Genomic DNA, 11,102 nt, shown 5'->3' on the forward strand with positions numbered 1-11,102 from the left:
TGACCTCCATTTGGCAAAACCGTCGCTTTCTGTCGACTTTGTCGCCTTCATTTTTTCGTCTGCTCTGCACCTATTCTCCTCAACGTAATCCCACTCTTTTGCGCCGTCATTCGATTTTCCCGGCTACTTTTGCTGCATGAATGATAAATCGGCTGTAGCGGTCGGAAAATTAAAATTTAATTTACACAAATGGCAGTGGGAATTTATTGTACTTCCCGAAAGACGAGGCGGTAAGTTTTTTGGTGCCTCTCGACGGGTTCACAATTTAAGGTAGTCGAATTTTTATGTTTGATTGTGTTTTTTTTTGGATCCTGCATTGAGTTCCAAAGCTGCCACGGTGAGTTGAAATGATTGTGTGGTTTTTGCTAAAGGGATTATGCCTTCTGGTTTTGTTGTGTTATGCAATGCAATTGATATTGACTGAATATTCTGTCGGCCGAATATCATCAAAAAATCGTTTGGCTGACGCTACGATTTTAAGGTCAAATAACACCATTCTATGAAGGGTCAAATCAGTGTAAACTAGTCAATACGTTAGCTTTAAAGCTGTCGTTCTGAAGCATACAAATAGCCCCGGCTTACAAAGTAGCTTTTTCAAGCACAATTTTCCCGTATGTTTGGATAACATGTCGTACGTAGGGTACCCCCATTCTGATACCTGAAGTAACTTTTAAACATAGTTTTTAGCGAGCAATGAAGGTTGAGATGTTTGTAGAACTTTGTGGAAACAATAACTTGGTGATCGGTGGATCTTTCTTCCCCCATCGACCAGCACATAAGGTCACTTGGGTAGCTCAAGATGGCCGAACAGCAAATCAAATTGACCACATCTGCATCAGTCGAAAATGGAGAAGGAGCCTTCTTGATGTCCACAACAAACCAAGCGCAGACATTGAATCTGACCATCACCTCATCCTTGGCGAGATACGACTGAGAGTTGCGCGTCGGAAGTCGATACGACGTCCGCCGGTTGGAAAATCCATACGTTGAACAGCTTGAATCCCGAGCCTCGGAATTGCCGACAGACGAAACAGTCGAAGAACAGTAGTGTGGAATCAAGAATGTCTTTATCAAGACAAGCCATGGTACTCTCGGTAAAGTTTGTGGATGAAACTTGGAAGATGGTCGATGATCGGAGAAATGCGAAAGTCGGAATTGAGCAGGCATGTACCGGGTCAGCCAGACCAGCTGTCCGCTTGCGATATGCGGAACTGGAAAAGGCAGTCAAACGAGCTTGTAGACGAGACAAGAGGGCCTGAACAATCTCACTAGCCGAAGAGGGAGAATGAGCCGCCGCCAATGGAGATATCCGATCCAACGACTAATGCAAGAATGCCACTAAAAGACCGAGTAGGTCAGTTATTGACCGATCGATCAGATCATCTCAAACGATGGACTGAACGAACGCATTGAACAACTCTTCCGGGTCACGTACACCGATGGCCAACAGAACCCGCAGCTCGAAGCGCCAACAGTGGGCCTTATTCTGCGACGCGATTGAAGTGACTCGGAGTCACATTAGTCGTAGTCACGTGACTCTAGTCGGGGTATTCCGAGAGGCGACTCACTCACGGTGACTAGTTAATTGCCTCGGTGGCTTGATGTTCATTTTGACGTTCCAGAGGCAATGAACCAGTTTCATTGGGTTCACCATGCGAACTGTCAAACATGTAAGGAACATTCAAAGCAGGTAGTGTGATATTCAATTTCTTGGATGACGTCACATTCATGAAGAATTTCAAAATAATGCATTCAATTTTTATGTAACCAAACCCAATGTAGGACTTCAATAAGAGTGTGCATAATGCAAACTGAAAAGTGTTTATTTTTATTTTTTTTAATGAGATTCGAAATCAAGTCGAAATGTTTTTTTTTTCTTTATTCGGATTCTCCATTTAGAATCGAAAATTTAAATAGCTTGAGAATTTCAAATTCGGATTGAAACTTCAAATCCAAAATTTTATTGCATATTTACGTTTGTCTTATAAATTTTATATATCATATTTGTATTTGACAATAGAAAAGGGGTCATCCTTTTTTTGCAATGATGGCGGTACTATGTGTCGGATCGAGATTAAAATTCTTACATGGTAGTTTTACAGGACAGATTTAAAATTTAAAATCAGATGATAGAAAAAGAGGTCGTTCATGTTCATTGTTTGATATTTTTGCCATCAATTTTTTATGCCTCCAAAAAAGACGTAGATTCGTACTCGTGTGTTGTTTTTGACGGATTAACAAATTCTAATTTCAGTTTGAAAAACTTGAAAAAAGGATAGTGTATAAAAAGTATTTAATATTAAAAGCGATATATTTTCATTAAGTGACATTTTATAAACTTTAATAACAATCATAACTATACTTTTAGCTCTGCCTTATTATACCAAACAAATCTTTGAGCACAACATATGACGGAATTTTCAAAGCGAGTTAAATATCCTGGGTAAAACGACAGTATTCTGCACATAGAATTGATCAAGGATGACATGTCAATCCACCATTATTCCATCTGAAATTAACTTCTTAATCCTTCCCATGGTAGCACAGATTATTCAGAAATTTGCACAGCTTGCATTTGAACTGGGCGTTTTAGATCAACACCATTTTCTCACCGAATGGTTAGGTCTGAGTGAAGAATCATTGCACAAAATTTGAAGAGAATCGATTCACTAGTTTTTGTTCGGCAGTTCAAATGCTACACAAAATTCGGATTTTTTTCGAATTAAAATCGAGTCGTGAATTAATGTTCAATAACTTGTTATAACTTTTGCAGATTTTGGGATAAAAAAAACTTAATGATATTTTTTTATCTCTAAATTAGATTTTTTATCACATCATGAAAAAGTTGTTCTGTCGAGTTCGATAAATACTTAATTCTGTATGATAATTGAGTGATAACTGCGATACAAATATGCTGCTTGATTAAATTCAGGCTGATGACATTAAAATTTGAAATTTTAATTGGATTTCAAAGGAAAGGATTTCAAAGGCATAAACACTTGAAATATGCAAATAACTGGATTTATCAAAATTGCTAAGTTTTGAAACTACTAAAACATATGCAAAAACGTGAATTTCGTACCTCAAAAATCAAGTTACCTTTATTAATTGAACTTCATCCAAAGTTCATTCGAAATTATTTTTACCCAACGTTCGTACATACTCAGGTAATGCAAACCAGATAAATTTGATGCACAATTATGCACAGTTTCTTCAAAGTTTTGATTGTAAATGCATTTTAAATTGTTTGCGAAGTATTTATTTTTATGTTTGCAACTAGTTCAAGCAATCTTATTAGCAAAAAAAGCAACTTCTCTGTCTGTTTTGATTACCATCAATTTTAAAGTTAAAGATATGCGTCACCTCCCTTTACATTTGCTTGATTTTTGCCACTGTGTTCATTCGCATGGTACAAGATGAATCCAACGAGCTGTCAAAGCCCAAAGCAAATTCGTGATTCGATGGATTCGCAAAAAAAAATGTGTCTCGCGTTTTTCGACGGTTCGGTTCGGCTTCCGTAAAACAGCAAATGACCGAGAATATCTGGCTGATGTCATGCTGAAGCAACTAGCAACGCGACCTACAACGCAACGTTCACACGACTAACCAGCTTTCATTTGATCTCCATGGAAATCGCGCAGACCTGTCATACTGGCCGCTTTGTATAGCGCGACCAATCTGATGCCAGTGTGTTTTGTAGCGCGACTAGTAGGAAATCCAATAGGAATATTGTTTTTTCTCGATTTGAAGCAGCGATTCCGGGTTTTAAGCACAATAGTACGAAGATCTGTCCGAACTTGTGATAATAAACTAAAAAATATCTTAATCGGCGAGAAAATTTTCATTAATTCTTAGTTCCGGCAAAAAAACAAGGAAATTTGTCTGTTCAAATTTCGGAATTCTTGCAATCCGGGTCGTGATTTGATGAGTTTTTGACGGCTCCCGAAAGAAAGGAGACGATTCAAAGCATTACCAGATGTAGAGAAGTGATGATTTGTAGGGAATTTCAAAGTCACAGGTCGCGCCAGCATGACATACCAATGCGTTGCAACGCAATCTTATTGGAACGTTGCGTTGCGTTGCGTTGCTAGTTGCTTCAGCATGACATCAGCCTCTGGGTCATTACCACGGTTCTGTTGCCGCGGCTGTTCTCGGCCATCCCACTGCCGCTGGAATCGAAGGAACAGCAAATTTTGCTAACGCTGCGGCAGCAATCTGAATTTTCGAGCAGATCTGGGAGATGGTAGCGGAACTGGCCAGGAATCTAATCAGTTTGAAGTTTTTTATTCCAATGTGCCATCACCCCGAACATCCAGGTTAGGAATCAGCACTACCGGGAGGGCCAGCATCTGTCGCTGATCAAACAGATACTGGAACCTAGATCCCTCGTCGGACTTGGAGGTGCGGTACCAGACCGTTAAGGCGTGTATTGTGATGAACGCCAAATTTGTAGGTTGAAATGAAATTTATTTTCAAATGTAATGTGCGTTTTTCAGAACTAGCTGCCCCTAATGGGAGGACGGTAAAAGAAAATGAAACAAGAAATTAATAAACAAAAAAAAAAAACTGTATTATGAGAACCATCTATTTTTTAATTGAAAGAATCAACGGAAATAGTGAAAAAGTTACCGCAAAGCTTGCGTTAAGCTAAAACTTAAACTTCTTTCTTTTTGGGTCGTAAAAAAATTAAGTCATTGTAATTGTGATTTTTATTTACGGGATACTTTTAAGTCCATCGGCCGGCGGGGGTAGAAACCCCACTGTTGCAAATCCAAGCTGCTTCTTTTGTCTTGGGAACAACCGAATTTTAGTAGAAAAGTTTATGTTACAAGTATTCAGAATAAGTACTTCAAAATTCAATCACGTTTTCTGAATGATTTGTTAAAAAATCAGTTCGATTTTCATATATTTCTTTTGCATTGAACTTTTTTCCCATCGAGTCACCTGCGAAATAGGTCACGACTTCAAAAGTCACTTGGCACCGACTTGAGTCACGCCATTCGCCTCTGAGAATACGGCGACAGTAAAAAAAGTTCATTCGAGTCACCTAAAGTCCATTCAAGTCACGGCATTCGCCTGCTAGAATACGGTGACTCTAAAAATCTAAGTCACTTCACGTCACTCGCCTCGCAGAATAAGCCCCAGTAAGTCGCATAATGGCGTCAACTCGGCAACGCTCTCGCTGGCTGAAATAGAAGCGGTAATCAAAGACATGAAATCCAACAAAGCACCTGGGATCGATTCCATTTCTGCAGAGATCTCAAAGCTGGCCCTGCCTTATCAGCACAAATGTAGCACCGTCTTTTCGCTGACATGTGGGGTACTGCTACATTCTCGGCCGACTGAATGCAGGGTATCCTCGTTAAGGTTGCGAAGAAACGAAACCTGACAGAGTGCGGTAACTGGCGTGGCATAACTTTGATCTAGACAACTCTCAGAGTACTTTTCATAGTGATTCTGAACAAGATCCAGGAGAAAATCGATCGCTTTTAGACGACGAGGGGTCCCAGAGAAACTAGTCCAACTCATCGAAGCACAGTACGAGGCATTTTGTTGCAAGGTCTTGCACAATGATGTCTTGTCCGATCCAATCCCGGTGTGGTACATACCAGTCATGAGAAACGAAAAATAAGAATCAATCGATTGAAAATCCGATCAAAATGATACAAGTTAAGGCTTATATCTGCTGTATCATTCGATATTTGAGGCTAAATTTAGTTTTTAAGTAGCCTAATAGTTCAAGCTTTTCCTTTGGAAACTTTAAATACACAAATTAAACTTTGTATCAGGATTAATTTAGAGAAAAGTTCGAAATCACATATCAAATTCCTTCAAAAAAAGTGGTTTTCGCGATGCGCTTGGTAGGATTGTCACTATCACGAACATCTCATTGGTTTAACATAGCAGGGCGCGCCCGAAAACATTCTTGTAACAGTTGTAAAATTATATAGCGATGGAAAAACCTAGTTCAACGAGCAAGCCGTGTTCCAGCAAGATGTCCAGCAAACAGCCGGTTTCGAGCCATTCGGGTCCCAGCCGTCCGGGTTCCAGCCAGCCGAGAACCAGCCAGCCGAGGTCCAGCCAGCCGATGAAATCGATGGCGTCCCGCAAGATGTTCAAGAGGGAGCTTTTCGGAGATACCGACGACATGGACATTGAAGACGGTCCTGGTTACGACACCCGGTAACTGCTGGAGTAAGACAGGGATGCATCTTATCGCCGATGATATCTTGATTGGATCGATTGATTGTAGACCAATCCGAGGATTTCCGGAGGAATCCTTCGACAATGGAGCAGCTAAATGACCTTGATCTGGCAGACGATATTGTTTTGCTCGTCCAAACACAACAAGACATGCAGAGCAAATTCGACGACCTCACCGGAAGCTCCAAGGCAGCAGGTCTCAAAGTCAATGTCGTAAAGACCAAGTCGATGGAAATCAACACAGTAAATCATTCCAATTTCATGATAGCGGGGCAATAAGTTGAGAAAGTGGAGTGCTTACAGTATCTTGGCAGCCAGATAACGCCTCGTGATGGTACCAGGAAAGACATCGAAACCCGGATAAGAAAGGCCCAATTTGCATTTGCGAGTCTCCGGAACATCTGGCGTTCACGCCAGATATTTATACGAACGAAAATCCGAATCTTCAACTCAAACGTCAAATCCGTATTGTTTTACAGGTGTGATACTTGAGACACATATGCGGTGACAACGCAAAAAATACAAGTATTTGTGAACCGCTTCAGGCAACTGGATCTCGAATGAGGAACTACATCGCCGGTGTCATCAAAGGGCGCTAGAAGTCGAGATCCGGGAACGCAAGTGGAGATGGATTGGGCACACGCTGCGAAGAGATGAGAACGAGATTTGCAGAGAAGCGCTTGGACGGAATCTAGAGGGACATCGAAGGAGAGGCGTTTCTTAAACTAAAAATCCTGTGGATGATTTAAAAAAATATAATTTGGGATACTTTGCATGAATCAAAACTTAGAAAATTTACTGAAATTCTACTTTATATTTGTGATTTTCAGCTGAATTTTGTTGACAAACTTATTCTGATTAAAAACTTTGAAATCTGAATTGACATGCGATTTTTTTAAGTTTATGTTCACTTGAATTTCTTAGCAATTTTTTGTTGATTGAAAACTCATTCACAAGCTAAATCTTTTTCTGAATTTTATATCTGAATACTTAGCCTGAATTCAAAAATTGAGCTTTGAATCTGTTTCCGAATGTCTAGACGATTTCCGAAATGTGAAAAAATACGATTTCCGAATTTCAATAACTTATTTTTAATCTGTCTTGTAAATCTGATTTAAAATGTGAATTTTGAATGATGAATAAGAATCTGGTTTTCAATTTTTGATCGCCATTTAGAAGCTTTAAATCAGTGGTTTTCAAAGTGGTCCCTACCACCCCCTTGGGGGCGTTGAGAGTTTCCAAGGGGGCGGTGAGCTAAATTTTGAAACTTGGGGGGCGTTGGAAGGGCTCAGGGGGGCGGTGAGATCGTAATTCACATTTTCACAAATCACTAAACATCGTAGATGTGAAATAACGACAAAGATGATCGAAGCATAACAATGAAATTAAGTCACAGAACTAAAGATAAGGTTCAAGACTTAAATATCAATAATTGCACAGAGTTGCGAGCAAATGTTTGTTCCAGTATCGACTATATGATTTTTCCTAAAATATATGGAAAAGTTTTTTTTTAATATAACATTTTTTTTAACGCTCTATATATTTATCTTGTTTTGTAAGATTATTTTGGGTTATACCAAAAATGAATAATTTTAGATAGCAATGCTTGATAATCTTTAAAATATATTGTCTCAGAAAAACTCCGAAACAGAAAAAAACCTTTGAAAAAAATATGTTGAAAGGCGTCATCTGTGATTTAGTGATAGATTTTTTGGAAGGAAAATATGAAAAAAGTTCTTATTTGTTCATTTTTATTTCAATCGATGCAAAATTTCAACTCTACAACTTTCACTAACATTGCCGGAATTCAATTGTTAGAATCTAATTGAAACTTTAAGACCCGTCAATTCTGCATCACATTGAACAAGACTAAAATTCATATATAAATCAATAATACTATTTTTTACGTTTTTTTCACCGGCTTGACAGTAATAAGTGTCTATTCAAAAATGCAAATTAATGGTGAATAAAGAATTTTGTTTACCAATTTTTCAGATGTATGATTTTATATCAAAACACACTAATCAATAAGTTTGAGTAATTCTCCATGAAACTGTACAAAAAATAAAGTGTTTACTAGAAGTTTGAAGTAATATGAGGCCCTTGGAGCTGATTTCGAAAAACTCGCTTTTAAGTTTTAAGCTAAGGCCGTTTTATTCTTTCGAATAAAATAGTATGTAAATAAAATTTTAAAAATCTGAAAAATCACGAAATATAGTTTGAAATATGAAGATTCGTTTGACATTATTAAATCAAAATCGACCATTTTTACACTTATAATGTTCCCTACTCCTTTGCCTCTGAGGGCTTCATATAAATTTGAATGTAAATATGCTGAGTTAAGTTTTACACCAACATGGAAATGGGATGAAACATCCAATTGGATAAAAATTGATGAAAAAAAATTACACTAACACGAAGCCAAAAGTTAACGGTTTTTGAACGATCCAAATTATCATTTTTTTTTTAGGTTTTCTAAAAGTTAGCTCAGGGGGGGCGTTGAGCTTCAAAAATTATGCAAAAGGGGGCGGTGAGTGAAAAAAGTTTGAAAACCACTGCTTTAAATGTTTAAACTTTGTGTTAGAATAAAGTTTAAGAACTTTGAATTTGAATATAAAACAAATTTCTTCTTTTTCCATATTCGGAAAACTATTATAAAAATATTGAAAATACATTTGATTTTTGAAAATCATGATTCAAATTTGATATAAAATGAAAAACTGAATCCGAACATCGTTTCAAAGCAGCTTATTATTCCTTATTTCTTATGATTATTCGAACTTCAAATCAAGAATCCTAAACTTGATACAAAATCAAAAATACGAAAATATGTAGAAATACAATTTTCGTTATAGGAATATGGAACCAGAACCTCCAAAATGGGTTTAGTTTAAAATTCAATATTCAGATTTGAATTTCTATGATAAGGTTGCCAAATTGCCCGGTTTTAAACGGATTGGCCCGGATATTTAATATAAAATTTGGAAAAGTCCGATCCAACCCGGTTGCCTTAATTTCATTGAAAAAGCTCGGATTTTGCCCGGGTTCGTTCTCATTCTCATTCAGCAAGTTCATGAAAGGTATTTTAAGTTTTTTTTTCTAGATTTTAGAAAAGCAATACCTATGTTTTGACCAAAATTGCCCGGTTTTTCCTGGATTTGGTCGAAAATTTTGAAATCAAATACCCGGGTTTTGCTAGGTTTTTATATAAAAAAGCCCATATTTGTTCGGCCTGGATACGGGCTGAAAAAAATCTGATAACCTTATTCTGCGCACAAGTGAGAAAATTTTAGAAAAGCAGTAGCAGTAGCAGAATTTTGAATTTGAAATGGGTTTTTGAGGTTTTGTATTAGTTTTTAGATCAGATAGTTACTCTTGAATATCTTTGCTCTATTATCATAATTTGATTATGAATTTAAAATTTTGAGTGTTGAGTAGAATACCTCGCATGGTTTTTTGGACCCTCATGGGGGTGCGGGGGGGGGGGGGGGGGGGGGGGGGTAAACCGGATGCACGGATCAACGAATCTGGTCTGGGTAGGGACAGATACGGATGTGTTTGGCTGGCTTACTTGGACCCACGTGGTTTCCTGGTTGTGCTTGGCCGGGCTAATTCGGTCGAGTTGTAGGTTTTTGACGGGATCCGGATAATTGTGCTAACAGACTCGTACGCCTTTACGAATTAACCCGAATTTTCCTCCCGTACACGTGACCGACATTCGCAACGGAATGGATGGTTGTTAAAGTTGGCCTTAGAATTGGGCGGTCTGGTCTGCTAGCCTGGAGAAGCGGATTGCTAGATCGGCGGATCCTTGGATTTTCAATTTCTTGCGCTTAACCAGGTTGCCCAACCTCGGCACACGCGGCCCTCGCTTTGAGGAACCGAAGAAAGCGAACCACACTTATCCGTGTCCCTACACTGAGTGCCTCGCTCGTCGTACCAAATATTTTCGCCTCTTTTTCACGATCCGCTCTTTCTTCAATATCATGCTTTCTTCTCTCTTCGCCCGAATTATTTCTATCCTCTCTCGCTGTTTCCGGAAACTTCGATGACAACTCAATAATGACCCACCAATGACGTGTCAACTTATCGTTGAGCCATTATCGCAGGTTGGGTAAGAATGGGATGATAGGGTGACCATGGACATAGGGGCTTGTTCGATGGTCACTCTCGAGCCACGGAAGACGGCCGCATCAAATCTCCGGACCGGTTGGACGTGCCCTCGAGCACACCGGCCAGGTTACCATCCGTGTGTGACAGAAGAACGTGAAACCACCCTACTTTTTCTGATCTAACAGACAACACAACTTTTTGCCCAATTTTTCCCTACTATATTTACTGAGCCTTTTGCAAATGTATATCTGAACTGTAATCTTACTTTATATTATTTTAATTTCATTGTTTCTAATCTAACGATATGAATATACTCGGGAAGGGTACAAAAATTATAACCAAAGGAGTGTTACCAACGGTAATAACTACAAAGCATAAATTTAACATATTTTCGCAATACAACTGAAAATCTAGAGCGCCTAGAGTCTTTGCTTGCATCTAAGATGAAGTTTATAAATACTATAAATAGTTTTAGCGCTTTATTTCTACTTACGCTCTGCTCTAGTATTTTTCAATTCAGAAATGGAAAAATCAAGGAAAGAATTGAAGAAAATGGCACCAAGAACTTTCAGTGAGTTATAGAGGTTGAACCGTCCAGGGGATCTCGTTCTTTGTTGTGTTCCGATGTTGATTTCCATTGTCTTGTTGGTGTTCAGGACTGCTCCAGAACTTAGCTCAAACTCGATAAATGTGTCCCAAATCCTTTGCAATGTGTTGTAGTTCTCCACGATAATCGAGATGTAGTCAGCGTACGCCAATACCAGCTCTTGTGGGTGGTTACTTAT

This window comes from Uranotaenia lowii, chromosome 2 (genome assembly GCF_029784155.1).
Source record: "Uranotaenia lowii strain MFRU-FL chromosome 2, ASM2978415v1, whole genome shotgun sequence".
NCBI classification, from domain to species: Eukaryota; Metazoa; Arthropoda; class Insecta; order Diptera; family Culicidae; genus Uranotaenia; species Uranotaenia lowii.